Source organism: Psittacula echo, assembly GCF_963264785.1.
Source record: "Psittacula echo genome assembly, chromosome: 1".
Taxonomy (NCBI): Eukaryota; Metazoa; Chordata; class Aves; order Psittaciformes; family Psittacidae; genus Psittacula; species Psittacula echo.
The window spans coordinates 164,896,603-164,917,545 of NC_137735.1; positions in this window are offsets into that span (position 1 = coordinate 164,896,603).

Genomic DNA, 20,943 nt, shown 5'->3' on the forward strand with positions numbered 1-20,943 from the left:
GCTGCCAGAGCCAAATACCTGCGCCACCTCAGCGGCTCCATTCCATGCATTAACTCAAACTTCTCATGAAGGTGAATTTCTCTTAGAGCACTGGACTGTGAACAAGCACTGCTGGGACATGAACATATGTTTCTTCCAGCTGCCTCTGCTAAGGGAGCATGACCTGTGCTGAGAAAGATACAGCAAGAATCTGGGAGGAGCAGACAGCGTTAAGGCTCTTTGCTTAGTGAGTATCAGTCAGATTTCCAGGATAATCAATGATGGGAATTGATTGTGATGCCCATTACTCTGGACATTCAGCTGGCTGATGCACTTGTACCTGCTTATGACAGGTCTGTGTTTTCCTGTCCTTCCCTTGCCAAGGCAGCACTGGCTCTGGTCTCCCAGACTCAGGCACAGACTCACCTGGAAGTCATAGACATCCCAGGTGCTCGAGGGTCCTGGGGCTGGTTTTGACACTGAAAGTATTGACATTGCTTAAACACATTTGTCGCATCTCTTATCCACAACTTCTTTATAATTTCAATTCTTTATACTGTCATTTTTGCCCCTTCACTGAGACATTCCGCACTCCAGTTCTTTGGAGACAGACCACGGTTAAACTGATATCTTCAGCTCAGCAGTCTCTGTAACACGCCTGTTGCTCAATCAGGCTGCAAACATTACGCTAATCCTTTTGGTTCTTTACCATCTTTCAGAATGCCTGGACCATAGCTGTCAGGATCCCTGACTGCCCAGAGTGACTCTGTACAGGGAGACATTTGGTATGCAGTGATTTCAGTTACTCAGAATGCATAAATGGTGAAAAGGCAAATTTCTCCCACCTCATCATAAAATCAATTCTGTTTAAATCTGACTGGCTGTGTTTAGAGTACATGGGCTAGGTCCTGTAGCGAAGGGGGGCAGAAAGACAATCCCGTTACCAGCTTAACTGTCTTTCTGTTCTAAATAAAGCCACAAATACACCCATACAAAGTAGAAGAGGCATTATTAGAAGTCTTATGTTTTTATGGATAGGAATGAATTTTTATGGAGCTGATAATGCAGATAGAACACACAATTGGTCTAGTCAAAATGAGAGATGAATACAAATTGCAAATCAGCTCTGCAGCTGTAAAATTGGTGTAACCTTCTCAGCAATAACTGATTGTTTAGGAGGCTCAAATAGAGTCACAGCGATGTTTCTTCCGGCCTTATTAAGCATCATAGTTGTCTCATTAAACCAATGATGTATGAGTAGTTGCTTATTGCAATGAATTCTGGAGACTGTAGCTGGAGCAGCGATACAAAAGAGTTAGGTTGAAGATTTTTGGATATCTTTTTTCTCTCTCCCTGTGGGAAATATTTCTCTTTTATTTCACTTACATCAAAGACTGTCTCAAACCCTGATACAGGCAGAACATCTCCTGAATCTCTGGGATCTAATGCCCCTTCCCCCTCAACTGGCTGCAGATATAACTCTGGATGTAACTGATGCTCTGTATTTTAATTTCCCTGGAAGCAATGGAAAATAATTACTATTTTGTATATGGTAGGCTGAAGATCTAAAATTTCTCTGAAAGCTTTAGCAAAACTCTCTTGGGAAATGTGTTTGGAGGTGTTAATAGCCATATTGTTAGGAGGTCAGACTCTTGCAGCAGTATGAGCTTTGGAGGACTTCAGAGGAGACAGCAACATACTGATAAGATGCTCTGATGTGCTCATAATCAAATAGAAGGTTTCTCGTGGCTGTGGCAGAAGATCCTGCAACGATATTTAGTAGCAATCAACTACATTCCAGCCTCTGGCTCTGTTAAAAGGAGCTAGGAAGTGAGGTACACTGAGCTTCCCCCCATCTTGTGCTTGAATTAATGGTTGGAGAATAAAAAACCCTAATAATTTCTTAATGAAATTGAAGTCCATCATTTCTTGTTCTACCATCCATGGACACATAACAAAACTTACCTTCTCCTTTGCAACAGCCTTGTTAAAGCTTTCCCCTTAAGTCTTTTCTCCCTTGGCTAAGCAACTCCTACTCTTTCACTAGCTCTTACAAACCATGTACATCACACTGATGATCATTATCATTACTTTCCCCTGGGAATGCTCCCATTGGCCCTAACATCTTTCTTGAATGGTGATGTCAAAACCAGACATGGGAAGCCACCAGGGACAGACAGAAGAATGACTTTCGTTGTCTCGCGGGCTATAGTCCAGCTGTTTGAAACAGCATGAACATATATATGCTCAGCTTGTTCACCCTGTATTGTAAAGCTCTTTGCTTGTTTTGCTTTGGGAAGGAAATTGAAGTCAAATTGAATTATCAGCATTTCCTTGTTCCTCCCCCTTTTTGTCTTTAACAGTCAGGCACTTCTCATTCTTCTCTAGACTTCTGGATTTGCACCATTACAGGGGGTATTTAAGCCCCGTTTCACTCTCAAGACAAATCTCCTTTGCCTCAAAATGTATTCCCCCTGCACAGGGGCAGAAAAGCTGTATTTGCAAACATAATGTGGCCTTTCCTTTCCAGTGCTTGTCTTGGCAACTAAAAATGTTTTTACAGATCTGTCACATGTCATTATTAGAAGAGTTGCAGCCATGAGCTGAATTGAAGATTTGCAAAGCTGGTACGTCTCTTCCATATCTTTTGCAGATGGGGTCTTTGTCCTCAGGGAGATAAGAGATTGCGAGGATTGCATAGGCTTCATCTACATGGTATGTGGGACCTGTCCAAGAGACAGACCCTGGTTCCTGGGCCATGTGGTGGAAGCTGTTTTATATCTATACTGTTCAAGTCTTTGGAGGTCAAGGTGTGCCCTTGCAGGATACTTTTAGAGCACTTCTTGTTGTTTTTCATGCCTAGAGAACATGCAGCTGCTCCCAGCCCACTGGGGAAAGCCTGACAATTGCTGGAATAGCCTCAGAAGGCAAAAATGGTCTGCAGAAGCAACGTATAGGGGAACTTGAGTGCAAACTGAACCTGAAATGTGGATTCCAACACAAGAAATTTACTAGTCCATGTCATTCGTTATCAACCAGGAAAGGACTCATTTCATACTGGAGCCGACGCTGGCTTGAGCTGGCATGTATGCAGTTATTATGCTAAATAAGGTAATATTCATAGTGGATTAAATATGATAATAAATCTAATATTAAGTGGTACACTTTTGCCTTCTCACTTTTTTCTAGATCCTACAGGTATTTTAGAGGTTTCTGGAGAAAAGAAACTTGTCACAGTATAATAGTGGCCTTGTTCTTAGATAAGTGCCAAGATAGGCACTGCCAGGATGTAAAGGAGTTATTAATGGAGGCTTACAAGTCGCCTTCTGAAGTCATCCTCAGTTAAATACTAATGTGAGCAGCAGTCGACCGAGGGGATTCTCCCCCTCTGCTGTGCTCTGGGGACATGCCCCCTGCAGTCCTGATCCAGCTCTGGGGCAGCAGCACAAGAGGGACGTGGAGCTGTTGGAGCGAGTGCAGAGGAGGCCATGGAGATGCTGCGAGGGCTGGAGCAGCTCTGCTCTGGAGCCAGGCTGAGAGAGCTGGGCTGGGGCAGCCTGGACAAGAGAAGGCTCCTGAAGGGGAGACCTGAGAGCAGCTCCAGTGCCTAAAGGGGCTGCAGGAAACCTGGAGAGGGGCTTGGGACAAGGGCCTGTAGGGACAGGCCAAAGGGAATGGCTTGAACCTGCCAGAGGGGAGACTGAGATGAGCTCTTAGGCAGAAGCTCTTCCCTGTGAGGGTGCTGAGGCGCTGGCCCAGGGTGCCCAGAGAAGCTGTGGCTGCCCCATCCCTGGCAGTGTTCAAGGCCAGGTTGGACACAGGGGCTTGGAGCAAGCTGCTCCAGTGGAAGGGGTCCCTGCCCGTGGCAGGGGTTGGAGCTGGGTGAGCTTTAAGGTCCCTTCCAACCCAAACCATCCCGCGATTCTATGATTCTATCAATGTGCATCTTGACTTGACAGCCCTCGTACACTTACACATGAAGAGCAAAATGGGTTCTGTTTTGTTTATCATACATTTCAGCTTTCCTTACTGTTGGCATTTCAGGTATCGTAACAGACTTCATGAGTGGTTGCTGTATATTGCTGGATCAGAATGGGAAGTAGATAGCAGAACTTTTTATCATTGTGCAGCGCAAAGCAGGGTTTGCCATGTTTTACTTTTGAAGTGGTTGTCATAGAAACATAGCATCACAGACTGGTTTGGGTTGGAAGTGACCTGAAGATCATCCTGTTCCAACACCCTGCTGTGGGCAGGGATGCCTCACACTAGACCACGTTGCCTGAGGCTCAGTCTAACCTGACCTTGAACACTGCCCACACAATACAATCCTATTTACATACTTCTTAGCCACCTAACAAAGCATTATAGTTTCCATGCAAGATGTTATGAAACAGGTTAAAGATAATATGAACTTGCACCTGAGTTTCAGAGCCCTTGCTTGAGTTTATATCAGATGTTGTTTCCATGACTCACAGCACTCACAAGAGTAAAAGTGTAAAAATATCACCAAGTTCCTAGAATAAAATTAGGGCTCAGTAACTGTGTGATTTTAAAGTAATGAAACGCAAGATTGTATTCCTGTACCTTTGCAGCAAAATGCCTTAGGTTTCCTTTTTCCAGCTCTTTTCTCTAACAAGAATGAAGGCAAGGAAGACAGAAAAAGAGAAGGCAACAGATCAACTCTGATATGATTGTAGCAATTGGAGGCTTATAACAAAAACCCTCTCACCAAATGCTGTGATACTGCCATATACCCCTGGGAGCTGACAACATTATGTCAGACATGCAGAGCAGAGTGCTTTTACTGTCATCATCCCTGGTAATTACTGATTTAAAAAGCAAGTTGTGTCTCTTGGAGGGTCCAGATACATGCAAGCTGGATTGTTTGGACAGTTAACAGAGGTGTTATATTAAAAACACAGTCACCATCTGCTCCTGTAGTCATCAGAGGGAAGGGGAGCCTCTGAGGAACAGTTGAACCTCTGAAAACCCAAGGGATGATGTTGCTTTCTGGTCATTTCAGCATAGGGGGTTCAAATTCTTCAATTTTCAGAGCCTACAGATACCTTACATTGGAGATAAAGACCCTGAGGAGCAAATTTCCACCTATTGACTAAAAGCTAGCTCATCTTAGTTATCTTTTGGGTTCACTTGGAGAGTCTTTGAGGTGTCAAGCTTCTGCTTGGCAGGGTGTCTAGGATAATTAGCTATTCATTCAATGCTGCAGAGTTAGACGGGATGAATCCAGAGATGATTGCTGTCAAAAGGATGCTCACTCTGACTAGTAGAAAACCATGGGTTTATACTATTGGTTTTGTCTGTTTGAATTTCTAAAGTCTGCCATCAAAATGGACTGAGATCAGTTTGAATGACCAATAAATGTTAATACTTACTGCTTTTGCTAGATTCATCTCTGACCAATCAGATTAACACTGGAATGAACATCCTTCCTTATGAATATGAAGGAAGTCTTTATATGAAGCTAAATGTTGCAGCAAGTCCAGAGGAAGCCATAAGAATGATCAGGGGCTGGAGCACCTCTTGTATGAAGATAGGCTGAGAAAGTTAGGGCTGTTCAGCCTGGAGAAGAGAAGCTGTGTGAGAGCAGCTCAGAGCAGCTTCCAGTGTCTGAAGGGGGCCTACAAGGATGCTGGAGACGGACTCTTCATTAGGGACTGTAGTGATAGGACAAGGGGTAACGGGTTCAAACTCAAACAGGGGAAGTTCGGGTTAGATATAAGGAAGAAATTCTTTACTGTGAGGGTGGTGAGGCACTGGAATGGGTTGCCCAGGGAGGTTGTGAATGCTCCATCCTTGGCGGTGTTCAAGGCCAGGTTGGATGAGGCCTTGGGTGCCATGGTTTAGTGTGAGGTGCCCCTGCCCATGGCAGGGGGAGTTGGAACTGGATGATCTTAAGGTCCTTTCCAACCCAAGCCATTCTATGATTCTATGTGAGTAGCAGATTGTAATTCATATGAGTGTCACAGCCTCTCTTTTCTGGCACAACAGGATGTCTATGAGAGATAGAAACTCTTATCCTCAAAAAGGTGTCAACAAGCTGTTCTAGGAATAGGTCTCTCAGAACCTAAAAAATACAAGTGACATCTTTATATATACGTCACAGTAATCTGGGTTATCTTATTTCCTTGATTATGCATCAGTTCATTGTTATTATCAGCACTTGGGACCAGTATCATCTGATCTGGAATGATCTGGTATCTATAGCCTCCACTGGAGCTCACCATTGTTTTCTCAGGGTGCAATTAATCTCTAAGGAAACAGCTAACAGAAATCAGGTGCATCTTGCCCTGGAAATGTCTAATCTTCTCCATTAGGCATCTAGAATTAACTGATTCTCATCTTGTGTATCCAACCATAGAATTGAACATTCTGTATGATAGACACACATCAGGAAGACACCAGTGTACTTGACCTTCTGGTGTACAAAAGGGTTGTTTAAGAATAGGAAGGCTTTTTATAGCAAAGCTTATACAGTTTTTGGGTGCTTTTGAAGGGAAGGGAAGGGAAGGCAAAGGGGAAAGAGGGAAAAGGGAAAGGGGAAGGAAAGGAGAAAAAAACTAGTTCAGTTCTATTCATAACCATGGAAAAACCTGAATAATATTGCCTCCTTAGAGGCTGGCCTTGAAAGAGATGAAATCTCTTCCGTGTTGGTGAGATGTCTCCCTGAGCAGTGCCTGAGTAGCAGCTGAAGTGCACTCTGCAAGGATCTCCAGTAACAATGGACTGAGGATTACAGTGGTTTGGAGGCCAGGAACAGTATTTCTACCCTCAGGCCTTGTGGAATGCAGCTCCTCTAAATACAGCAAGTCCATGGAAGGCAAAGAAAGCACGAATCTGAGTCATGTACTTTCCTTTTACAAACCAGGGCTAAAAAGGTACTAGGACGCGGTAAGGAAAGACATGAGATGTGACAGCTTAATTTTTGCCATAGCTAGAAATGCAGCGTTCTACTTTTGTTGTCTAAATGCAGTTTTTCTTAGGCAATCGGTACAAAAATACTTATAGACACTAACATGCCTTATGCTTGTTTTACTACCTTGGCAACAAGACGAAAGATTGCTCCAAAGTTCTCTGCAGCTAATGAAAATCTTCCTTTTTCACTCACAAGGTCCCAAACAGCCTTTTAATTCATATTGAACAGGATCTGGCCTGCCTAAAATAAAAGCTCAGGGATCTTGAAACTTGGTTTAGGCTCTTCAGAACAGATGAAATATGCATGCTGGTTGTTTTATGAGAATACCCCAAGAAATATTGCATCTGTCCATTTTCTATTGCTTTTGTGGCATTTCTCTCTCTCTTTTTCTCTCCCATATCTGAAACAAAAGCAGCGATGAAAGATTCATAGCATAGAGGATCCAGGGAGCAGATAGCACAAAGCCAGCTCTCTTCAGTTCAATAGTGTAATGGTCTGGACATATTTGGTCCAGTTTTGGTCCCTGGACTCTTCAGGATCACTTCACCCAAGAAATCCTATAAGCCAGTCAGAGGTGATTTGAATCAAACCTAATATTTAAAAGCAATAAAGGACCAGGAGATGGACTAATTTGGGGTTTTTTATCAGGTGATAGCTGCAAAACTTTTGTTGTTATAGATACCTTAGTATGAGAGTCAGATTTCTCTATTGGCTTTTATATTGGCTATTGGGTTGACTTTTATATGGGCTTGTGTATGTATGAACAGGGTATTTTCAACAGCGACATTCATTTTGGTTTTAAGTGGGCAGCGCTCTTCATTGAGAAGGAAGAATTCTTTAGGTGTTCCATCTGCAGTAGCAAACAGTGTTTCTGTATCACCTCCGAGGATCTGCAGTCTAAGTGTACATTCATTGGTGAGATCAGCACAGTGGAGCAGGATTTGCTTGCATTTGAAAAAGTAGACATGAACTGTATTGGTTATCCAAGGCAACCACAGTGTGTGCTTAATATGTGCAGTGGTTTTGAAGAGAAACCCCGCACTGAAATCCATTGATGTTTCTTTATCCTGTTCCAAAATCTGTTCCCTTTCCTTGTACTTGTTTGCTGAGTGGGCTTGCTGGAGGGAAGGGGAAGTTCCCATGTAACAGCATCTGACTTCCTTCCAACAAAGCCTGTGGCTCACTCAGCTCAGCGTTTGAGGAGAGGCAGGTGGAAGTTGTGCTTTGATTTGCAAACTCTTGCATGCAGCATTTGATTTAATAGTTTAAAAATTAATTATTAAATTAAGGGAGGGAAGAAAGACGGTATTTACAAAGGGCTGATAGGAAATTGATGGCTGGGAAAGTGCACCGCTGCTCAGGGAGAAATAAGGACTGCATCAGATTGGGCTGAGAAATATAAACCCTTGTATACGTAGAAAGAATGAAAGTATCCAGTCTCAGTTAGGAAAGGGTTATGGCTTTTTACCTTTGCAAGGAGGAGTGGATGAAAACCTTTCTGGCTTTGTGAGGTGAAAAGAGGAGGCCATTTAGTTCTTTAGTGACCTGCCAGCTAGTGATATAGCGGAGGCATGGCCAAGGTGTTCCTCTCCCATGACTTTCTCATCCTCCTTTTTGTGCTTGGTGTCCTCATAGACTGTTCTTTCCCAGGGATCCCATAAAGCAGGTTTCTTTAGAAGAGAAGGAAGACATATTCAGTATCTTCAGGAAAAGGATTATATAGAATCATAGAACAGTTAGGGTTGGAAAGGACCTTAAGATCATACAGTTGCAACTGCCCTGTCATGGGCAGGGATGCTTCACATTAGACGATGTTGCCCAAGGCTCTGTTCAACCTGGCCTTACTGCCTGTTTAAGCACAAATCACAATCAAACCTCTCTAAACTAAATTTTTGCAATTTGGAGAAGAGATTATTAATGAATGTAATTTAAAAAGATTACTCACAAACACAAAGGAAATGTCTTTATAATGCGCTCTGGCTTCTTTGCACAGAGAAAATGTGTTTATCTGACTCATTTGAGCATCTTCAGCTGCCTCTTGGGCTGAAAAAAGCCTGATATTGATTGTGGTTATGTAATTTTATCTATTTATTTTGCAGGTTTTCCTTCTAGTGGCACTTTCTGGGGTTAAACAGCAGCCAGTGAATAGAACACAAGAAGCAGTTCCCTGGATTCACTGTCATTTGAATAAGACACCCAGCAGTCCATAGGCAAAAAAAAGCACCAAACTGTTAATTGATTTTTAAAGGAGAATTATGATGCTTTTAACAAGCCACTTATCTTGCTAAGCATTGTTAGGGTGGTAGTGTATGTTCCACTGAAATGGCTGTTCCACAATGTGGGTCCCTAATTGCTTATAAAGCACACTGTTTATTGAGTATTAGCTCTGGCATAGTTGTTTATGACAGGAGTATATTGCTTAATGCTTGTAAAAAGCCATCTAACTTAAATATGCTCTGCCTTGTCTCTTACCCTCCGATTCTCTCGTGAGCACATGCTCTCCATCACGAAGTTTGAAGAGAGGAAAAGTATTAGCAGCAGTGTGCAGAGCTGGAGGAGGTTGCCTGGTAACTGTGAAGAAAGGAGTCTGCCTTGAGAGTGTGTTGGCTATATATTATCTCCTGCGCTCTGCCTATAATTAATAGGTCAGTGACCCAATGAAACATTTCAGATGAAGTCAAACTGTTAGCTGGACAAATGTGTCTCAAGTACCGCTGTATGCTGGTTCCGTATGATTACGATACATTATGTGCTGGCAAAGTAAGCATGAATCATGAATACACTCAGCTGAGCCCAATGCATCCTGCAGCAAAACAGTCTTCCCGGTCCTGAGTGATGTGCTACGTTATCCTCATAAGACATAAAGCCTTCAGTTAGTGTGATCTACAGGGCAGTTAGATTGCAGCAGGGATGCATTCGCTTTTCTCTTTCATAGGCATTTGTCATTCCTCTTAGTGAGATAGGTTGAATTTTTTCTAGGGGAGGGGAGGGAAGGAAATGCTGGGAGAGAGAAGACAAGGGGACAGATATACTGATATCTGTTTGGTTATAGCTCCTGTTTCAGAGGAGGAATGACTCCTCTAATATGCTACTCTTGTGAGGAGTGAGTAAGTAGATTTACCATTCCTTAGATTCTCCTATACAACTGAAGCAGGCAGGTAGGAGGATGACCAAGTATGACACTCAGCTTCTGATTTCTCCTTTCCCATGAAGTTAGAAAAAACCTTTTCTTGTCTAAAGAACTGTGTGAACTGCAGGAGCAGCTAAAGAAGTGTTTTCTGGGTTCCACTGAGATTAGTAAATGGTGGTGTGGAATTTGCAGTGTGAGAACTCTGCAACATGTCTCAATTTGAAACCAAGTCGTAACTCTTGTAATCACATCTTGCTGCACCACTTGGTTGGTTTTCCTGAACTCCAGAATCAACTTGCATTGTGTTTGTGGTGCTCCCTATTAAGGACTATGTTCCAAAGCTCTTCACAAAGGGATGTGACCAGTCCCTAGTTGTATCAGATAGAGAGTGTCTTGCAGCACTTGATGAAAGAATGTGCAGTCAAGACAGATCCTTTCCTATGATGGTCATGATGGAACAGGAAACACCTCTAGAGTGAAATGGAATTGATTTGCCAGTGCACAATCATGCTAAGTATTTTCCCACTGGAAATAATAAAAGCAATAGAGAAGGGATATCTTAATTTTAAAATCTGGTTGCTCTAAAGTCAAACAGAAATGCTGAAATGCTTCTAACCTACCAGTGACTTGAACTCAGGAGTTTGCCATATGAATTTTGCACCTTAGCATGAACTACATGCTTCTTGGAAATACAGTTTCTCAATTCTTCTGTCCAATGAAGCTATTATACTAATTTGTTGGGAAAGAGAATGTGAGAATGGTATATCAGATTCAGATTTAGAGGCATGAAAGTGGGGTTTGCAGTAGAGATTTCTGCTGTTGGAAATCTAGTCAGATCTTTGTTGATGAGATGGATAAATTCTTAATCTATCACCTCTCTTGCTGACATATGCTAACGCAAGATTTCCTTCCTTCTATGCTTAATCTCTCCAGCACTTTACTTATTTAGCAGCAGAAAATAATATCATGTTCCTTCATAGCAGTCTCAAGAGCTTTGTGAATCCTCTAAAAGCTCTTTAAAATTAGAAATTACCAGCAAACCTTGTACCACCAAAGATGTGTAACAGTCAGTTCCTGCCTGTCTGAAATGAAATACCATTGCCCCACTTATTGCCGTAATTTGGATAAGTTGATTTCCAATGGAGCTCAGGAAGCTGCAGCAACTTACTTTTAAGTAAAAGTCACTTTGATGGAGACAATTTGGGATTTCAAATGACCTTAAATGGAAAAATCCAAATCACAGTAAAACTAAATAGGAAAGTCTCGGGAGATCATGTGTTTCAGTAAGCTTCACTCAATAAGCTTATTAAGAAGAATGTCTGCAAATACGACACTGAAAACTCCACAGTGTATTTCTGCTGGTATCAAAATTCTACAGTCCGAGACTACATGCTCTATATTTGTATCAACTGTTAATTAAATTACACAGTGTTAATTTAACTCACTGGGAAAGGTTTTCCTTTGGTATTAATATTTGAATTAAATGCTATGACTGCACCATAGAAGAAGCCAGATTGCATCATTTATAAATACACAAATATATATTTAGCTTTAGGTATACATAATGGCAGGGGGGCTGGAACTAGATGATCTTCAGGTCCTTTCCAACCCTAACTATTCTATGATTCTATAATATTTTACACTGCTATGACTGTGCTAGCTCAATAAGCTGTGTCAAACTATATGTCATCTTGCAGATAGATACCAAATCTTGATGCTGAAATATCAGCAGCATAATTTCAAGCACTTTATAAACCAAAACCCCAAGTATTTGGTAAAAACATGTACTCCCCAAACCCTGTCTTTCAAACTTTCTAGCATTTATTTACACCTTTGCAATTTAAAGTTATTAAATGTCTGTTCATTGATCTGAAAGGCTTTGCAAGTTAGACTGAACATACAATCAGCCTGGACTGGACACATCTGTCTCAATCAAGATACTTCTTCCATTATTGCAACCAAATTATTTGTCCAGACTACCTTTATAGTCAGGGGAGGAAATAAACACTTTCAGAACATCTCATTGTAAAATAATTGCCTAAAATCAGTCACTTTAATTCTATACTAAAAATGTCAATTTATCTCTATTGACCTAAATGGGAGCAGAGGGTTAACAGCTCAAATAGTAAGTGTTGCTATCTATAGGTGGAAGTTATGTAACCCTTATGTAACCCACTTGGCTTGTATATCTGATCAGATAAACTCAAATCTATATCACCTGTAGCCACTGAAAAACAATGGCCTTCTTCACAGACAATCAAGTCATCATCTGCTGATGCAATTGCAGGTTGTTGCCTTGGAGGTTTAGGTCTGAAAGAGGAAAACTAACATAAGAAAGTGGTGAGTTATCTTATTGCTTGTCTCTTTCGTGTACTCTGGCCCTTATGCAACTGATGCCTGCATCTGCGCTGACAGAATCACCGAAGGCTTCTGAAGTACAACTTAGATAAGCTTAAGAAGCTGAATAGTTGAAAGCATGTAACTACAAGCCTATTTATTTGTCATTAGTTAAGATTTTCTGTGATTAGATCAATCCCCCAGCTGCAAAGATATAAACAGCTACTAAAGTACTCGGCTTTGCAGGTTATTGTCTGCGTGTTCTGAGTAACATTCTGCATTATTCATGATGTCAAATACCTCCAGAATAACTTATCCTCATCACTTCTGCCATCCCCACCTCTTGTCCTCAGCTCGTTTTTCTGGACAAAGCATTGCTTGAGCCCTGCAGTCATGTTTTGCTCTGAAGACGAAACTGTCCGTGACTAGAACCTTCAATGAGATCATGAGTTAGGAAAGAAAAGGCCATTTTAGGCCATTTTGCTTGCATTCAACCCAGTAGAATTGATCTATCATTCTGTTTTGTGTAAGGGTGAGCTGAGGGAAAGAGGTCAAGAAATACATGTTCTGTGGATTATCTCAGATCAAGAAACACTCTGACTAGGTTTGTGTAACACTGATAACATTAGTGCAATTACCCTTACATACACAATCAGAATCAGATGAGCAGATAATTACTGGCTAAAAAAATTGAATTACATAGATTTATTTGAGATATGGTCATAAGCTCGCAGGCCCTTGTTCTCATGGGGGACTTCAACCACCCTGACATCTGTTGGAGCGACGGTACAGCCCGGCACAAGCAATCCAGGAGGTTCCTCAATTGTGTGGAAGACAACTTCCTTCTGCAAGTGATAGAGGAGCCAACAAGGAGAGGTGCCATGCCTGACCTCGTGCTCACCAACAGGGAAGGGCTGGTTGGAAATGTGACGCTCCAGGGCAGCCTTGGTTGCAGTGACCATGAGATGGTCGAATTAGAGATCCTTAGGACAGTGAGAAGAGAGTGCAGCAAGCTCACTGCCCTGGACTTCAAGAGAGCAGACTTTGGCCTCTTCAGGAACCTGCTTAGTAAGGTTCCATGGGATACAGCCCTAGAGGGCAGGGGGGCCCAAGACTGTTGGTTGTTATTCAAGGATCACCTGCTCCAAGCTCAGGAGTGTTGTGTCCCAACTAGAAGGAAGTGCAGCAGGAGGGCCAGGAGACCTCCTTGGGTGGATAAGGAGCTGCTGAGGAAAATTCAAAGGAAAAAAGAGGCTTATAGAAGGTGGAAAAAAGGACAGGCGGCCTGGGAAGAATACAGGGATGCTGTCCAGGAAGCAAGGGACCAGGTTAGGAAAGCTAAGGCCCAGTTAGAATTAAACTTGGCTTAGGGATGTTAAGGATAACAGGAAGGGATTCTATAGTTCCATTGCAAATAAAAGACAGACTAGGGACAACGTGGGCCCCCTCCAGAAGATATCAGGAGAACTGGTTACCCAGGATTTGGAGAAGGCTGACGTTCTTAATGACTTCTTTGTCTCGGTCTTCACTGGCAAAATATCTGACTGCACCACCCAAGTCTTGGAAGGCGAACGCAGGGACTGTGAGAATGAAGACCCTAGGCCCACTGTAGGAGAGGATCTGGTTAGAGACCATCTTAAGAACCAGAACCTACACAAGTCCATGGGACCTGATGAAATCCATCCGTGGGTCCTGAAGGAGCTGGCGAATGAAGTTGCTAAGCCACTGGCCATCATATTTGAAAAATCATGGCAGTCAGGTGAAGTTCACAATGACTGGAAAAAGGGAAATATAACCCCCATTTTCAAGAAGGGGAAAATGGATGACCCAGGAATTACAGACCAGTCAGTCTCACCTCTGTGCCTGGCAAAATCTTAGAGCAGATTCTCCTGGAAGGCATGCTAAGGCACATGAAAAACAAGGAGGTGGTTGGTGACAGCCAGCATGGCTTCACTAAAGGGAAATCCTGCCTGACCAATTTGGTGGCCTTCTATGACGGGGCTACGGAACTGATGGACGGGGGCAGAGCAGTTGATGTCATCTATCTGGACTTCTGTAAAGTGTTTGACACTGTCCCACATGACATCCTTGTCTCTAAATTGGAGAGACATCAATTTGATGGTGGACCACTCAGTGGATAAAGAACTGGCTGCATGGCTGCACACAAAGAGTTGTGGTCAATGGCTCAATGTCCGGCTGGAGACCGGTAACGAGTGGTGTCCCTCAGGGGTCAGTGTTGGGACCGGTCTTGTTCAACATCTTTGTGGGTGACATGGACAGTGGGATTGAGTGCGCCCTCAGCAAGTTTGCTGATGACACCAAGCTGTGTGGTTCGGTTGATACGCCGGAGGGAAGGGATGCCATCCAGAGGGACCTTGACACGCCTGTGAGGTGGGCTGATGCCAACCTGATGAAGTTTAACCATGCCAAGTGCAAGGTCCTGCACCTGGGTCGGAGCAATCCCAGGCACAGCTACAGGTTGGGCAGAGAAGAGATTCAGAGCAGCCCTGCAGAGAAGGACTTGGGGGTGTTGGTGGATGAGAAAATGAACATGAGCCGGCTGCAGTGTGCGCTCGCAGCCCAGAAAGCAACCGTATCCTGGGCTGCATCAAGAGGAGCGTGACCAGCAGGTCGAAGGAGGTGATCCTGCCCCTCTGCTCTGCTCTCGGGAGACCTCACTTGGAGCATTGTGTGCAGTTCTGGTGTCCTCAACATAAAAAGGACATGGAACTGTTGGAACAAGTCCAGAGGAGGCCACGAGGATGAGCAGGGGCTGGAGCACCTCCCGTATGGAGACAGGCTGAGAAAGTTGGGGCTGTTCAGCCTGGAGAAGAGAAGCTGCGTGGAGACTTCAGAGCAGCCTTCCAGTGTCTGAAGGGGGCCTACAAGGATGCTGGGGATGGACTCTTCATCAGGGACTGTAGTGACAGGACAAGGGGTAACGGGTTCAGACTGAAACAGGGGAAGTTTAGATTGGATCTAAGGAAGAAATTCTTTACTGAGAGGGTGGTGAGGCACTGGAATGGGTTTCCCAGGGAGGTTGTGAATGCTCCATCCCTGGCAGTGTTCAAGGCTAGGTTAGACAGAGCCTTGAGTGCCATGGTTTAGTGGGAAGTGTCCCTGCCCACGGCAAGGGGGTAGGAACTAGATGATCTCAAGGTCCTTTCCAACCCCAACTATTCTATGATTTTATGATTCTATACTGAACACTGCTATGTGATATGATTTAAAAAAAACTTTACCTTAACAGTGATGAATTGGGATGGGCTACAGATGCCTACAGACAAAATGGGTTGAAATTATATTCTCTCTGGATCTCACAACTGCAGAGTACCTGCAGCTTCTCAGTGGAGCTTTCAAAGTTACTATAAACGTTAGGAGCCGATTAAGTTTCTTGGTAAGCAAAACAACATCTTTGAATGACATAAATATAATGGCAAGCTCAGAGGTAGGTACCATTTCATCTGTATGTCCACGTTTTATTTCAATGCATGGCAATACTATAACAAAATACATTTCTAGTACCATCAGGCTCCAAACAACCTCTTCTCAAACAAATTCTTCTCTTGTGCAAGGTCTTCATGCAATGGGGCCTCCAGCCAAGCCTTTCCTTCTTATGTCTCATAACAAGTTGGTAAAATAACTTATTTAGCAAGTCTGTTGTCAAAATTGTGCTTTGATCTGTATTTTACTCTGCAGAGTTTGTATGGATGTAATCAATTTGTAAGAAGGTAATCATACTGCTTTCGTTCTTTTCCTAAGGCTACGGTAGATCAACATATTCATACTTTGTGATAGCAATCTTGAAACTGTTTCTAATCCAGTATTAACTCTCCCACAGACCTCTTAGTAGTATTGTTTGTAGTTTTCAAAGGGGGATGTTGAAGCCCAAATTACTATTACTTTCAGAAATGGCTGCCTAACTCCAGGCAGGCTCATCACTGAGAAGGCCATGAGATGGTCAGTGGATCTGGTCACAGCATGAGAAGGAACAGTGGAATGAACACAATGAAAGATGACACATAAGCAGAAATAATAAACCAAAAAACCTAAAACCCACAACTCCATGCACACCCAATACATGGGCATTTTTAGATGCTCTCAGAGCAAGTGGTAGGAAGGAAAGGAGGCCTCCTGAACAGATCTCCAGCTCGCAAAACATGGTAGAGCCATCCTGAAGCAACTGACACCATCTGAAATGTTGTCCCTATGCGCCTTAAACCCTTTTGGGTTTAAAGCCAGAAGAAAACTTTCTATTTACAAATAACAGCTTTTGCAAACACACTTCTCCAGTGATGGCTATTTTATTGTCTGACTAATGCACTGTGGGCAACACAGTTCTAAGCTTTCCTGCAGGCTACATTTTTATGTTGCACTCAGATGTCACAATAAAATTGTGTAAGAAGAAATGACACAAATAAGACACTAGAGTGAGAAAAAATAATCAGCTCAGGGAGGAGGAAAACACATTTCAGCCTCCAAAACATCAGCAGAAACTCTTACACTTCCATTATGAAAATAGATGACATTCTTAATGTAAAGACATCTCTGACGTATTCTGTAATATCATATTGTCCTGTATATAGTTGTTTTGTGAGAAAGCTGTATTCTAAATATTCTCCTGCTAAATCTTTCCTACTATAACCTTCTAAATACCTACTATAACCTTCTAAATACCTATAAATAAATAAATATTGGCAACTCAGTAGCTGTTTTGCTTAGCACTTTGATGCATTTGGAGGAAAAGTACCAGAAGAGTTCTTCATTCTCCATCATATTTGAGGGGTGATTTTTAAGTGTTCAACACATATTTTGATAAAGGGAAATGCAGCCAAATTACTGAAATTCAAAGGAACTGCTGAGCCACAGCATTAGGAAGGTGGAGTGCTTTTGGCTTACCATGTGATACTTAAACTACTTAAGTCCTAACAACGAGACATTAGCACTATCAAGTTACTAATCTTGACTTTTTACTTTGATTTCCAAGTATTCTATGAAGACATTAACGACAATTATTGAAAAGTGTGGAAAAAAATCACATATAAATATGACATAATTTGTCAGAAAGTGTACAGGGGCAGAAGAAGACAACAGGTTTCCTGAAGTCTCATCTCTATTTCACCAGGAGAAAAGCATTGACCAACAGAAGCCTCCAAGAGCAACAGGGGGAACAAAGCGAGGCATAGGCTGCAAACTGAATACTGTTCGTGTGACAACAGAAATTGCTGAACTGTTTCAAAGGAAACATGGTTTCACACTAGAGACCTTTGCAAAGCCAACACGATGGCACCTACTTGCTCGTATTCCAGCAGCGAGGTGGTAGACCAGCATTCAATTTCCTTGATCTGCAGGGATTTGAAATCACATTCTTTGTCTCTTAATGAAAAGGATGACAAGTAACACAGGGAAGAGTGTTGCTCTCTACTCTTGGAGCCCTACCACATGTGTGAATTTCTTCACTTTAAATTTGCTCAAGGGAAGAAAATCACACATCTTGATTAAGTAGCGTTCTGGAGCCATGGACCTTGTGCCACCGTGCAAAGCAAGTCTTGTGCTTCAGCAATACTTGTATGCTTCCACAGGCAAAGCCAGCCTGTGAGAGGGAACTACTGGAGGACGTACTGTCCCTTGGTGCTCAGGAGTCACTGCTCTCAATAGCATGTCTCTAGCCCCTCTCTAATGCATGTTTGAGCATTATAGACAAAGCAGAGAGATGCAAGTGGGAGAGACTGAGAAAAAGATGATGCAGAACATAACCATGCTCCCAAGCAGAGACAAGCAGTGGACAGCACCCAAGACTTTTGTAGTCTCCAAAACCTGAGCATATTTACACTGAGCTGGTCCCCTTCCTCCATGTATGAAAGACATATATTTCCTATTGTTACAAATTACGAAGTTATAAAGAAAACACTTTGAGTGAAGCATTTCTGACAATTCATAGGAAAGTTTTGTTAGGTGCCCTCCTACCCTCTGGGGTTTATTTTTGCCATGAAAGATCTAAATTATTTCCATCTTGAGTCAAGTTGAGCTGAATGTTTGTATTATCTTTAATTTTCAGGGTGGACAAGGGGTCAGCCCCCAAGCAGTTACTCACTCATTACAGTTATTCAGTAACAGGCATCTGGCATGAGTTTATAAACCAAAACAGTGGAGGCAGGTTATTGCCAGCTCTGCATGAAAACCTGCTCTGAAAGAGAAAACACACATTCTACTCAATAAAAGAATAATAAAGTGTCAGGTAGGAAATAAATATTGAAACTGATTTTCCACCATGGAAATCTCTTTGCAGTAACTAATTTAGATGGAGAATAAAACAAAAAGGCCCTATATCTCAACCTGGCAATGACCTGTCACTTCTTGGCTGTGCTCACACCAGATGCCTGGATATGAGAAGAGGTGACAACTGCCTTGTTGTTTCCTTTATAAATCAAATAAAAAAAAAACATGCACAAAAAGAGTTTCTTGCAAAATCATAGAATCGTAAAATAGTAACAGTGCATTAGGGTCACCTGGAAATTCTTGAACAGCAAAGAAAAGAAGTTAACACAAGGTTTCTCCTCAAAATGCTGTCAGTAAATTGCATGAGATACTACTGCAAGTGAAGAGGTTGCCTTGGTATTTCATCAAGAGCTTAAAATGCTGTCATGGTGAAGACAGAGTCTTTCCATTGCTGGTGGTGGGTTTCTTCTTTAAACTTCTCTGAAGAGTAAAACCTCTAGCACTGTATGAGCCCTCCTAGGATCCCTGAGATGACCAACATGATGCTGATGGCACAGACAGATGGAAGACATTCACTTTTGAAGCAATAGCCAGAGGCTAGGCAGGATACAGTGGGGAATCATTGATAGTGATTGGCACATGTTTATATGCTTGAATATTGTGTTGACTATATTTTCTTTAAGATATTAACAAAAATATTCATATACAAATAAAATATTAATATGACTATCTTGATAAAAATATTAATGTGCTTATAAAATAGCTTCTTGCAGATGACGCATGCCTAGGTTTCCACAGACAAAGAGCAAAGCATATCCATCTAATTTGAAATAACTTATCTCTCTACAGCCTGAAAAACAATTACAGAAGACAGGGTGCTCTGGAAGGGGAGGAAAGTACGGAGGAAAGCAATTCTATTGTACAGGATGCAGCAGCCCAGAAACGCCTATGAATATACATGGAAACACCTACACTGGAGCTAGTCATCCAGGGAGAAGCTCCACCGCCTTAGAGTCCTGTGCCCCAGTGAGCAGCCTTTTAAATTCTTGAGCAAGCCACACATGGTTGATAGCTATGCCATCAGCGACCATGGGAAATGGGGAATTAGAGCATAATACATCTCATTGATTTTAAACATCTGAACTAGAGCAGGATAAATCATTCTATTGGAATAGCTGCACCTCTCCAGTGATGTTAAAGGACTACAAATATCCCTACCAAGAAGGACATGTCCTGTTCACTCACAACTTCTTGAAGTCTAAGAGGTAATGCATGGCAAAACCAGTTCTCACTAACCTTGCTACACCTGGAGTGTGAGACTCATTCATCACGTGTTTGTCTTGTTCTGACATCTCATCAATACCTCAACCTACAGGTACCCAGCATAAGGAAACTTGTCTTCCTGCTACACCTATAAACCAACATGTAATTTTATGTGAATAGTGTATTAAAATAAATAACTGTATGTTTCTATGTCTAAAGGTCTCAAGCCCAGAAAATAAATCGCCCATCTCACTTTACAGCTTTAACATTGGCACCTTGAAGAAACAGCTCATTAATGAGTGAAGGAGGATGCAGAAGGGGGGGGAATCCAATTTCTAGCTTGCAGTATTTTGCTAGAAATGTTGATAACAATTCCTGCTATTAGTCTCTGTCAGAAATGCCACAGTCATTACTGAAACAGTGTGGCCAGAGGGCACCCTGCATCACAGCTCACTGCGGAGGCTGGAACATTTGAATAAACATTATAAAGCACAGCAAAACTGTATTCAAAAGTTTGTGAGTAATTTAAGTAGTGCCCAGCTCTGTTGGCAGCTGACAGTCAAGGTAAAAGGAAATCTCACCTTCTGTTTACTCTCTCCTAGCTAAACAGTGTGTTGGGGTTGCTGTCCAGCCTGTACCTCTTCAGGCTTTGGTGAGGTTGGATGAGCATGCATTTGAGTGTCTGACACAAGCCTCAAACTGCATCCACACAGGGGATCCCTTGGAGCACACTGCTAGGATCCATGCTTTGCATGGAGGTGGGAATTCAACAAGCATTTCCCCCCCTTTCTGTAATTGCTTTCCTTATGCCAGGTGCACATCATGTGGGAGAGCTGAGTTCAGCTGTACACCACGTTGTCCATCAGAAGACTCAGATGTGAAGATAGAAGAGTGCTTGGATAGCAAGAAGAGAGGCATCCACAGAGATGTCAATCAAGACACACGTTTCACAAAGCACAGTGATTGTAACTTGCCAGTGGCTGCCTGTGTGCCTTCATCAGGACCACATTCCTGAGAAGAAAAGGCTAAAAACATCTCCAGATGTGCTCCCAGTATTTACAAGCTAATGGAGAGGTTTGCT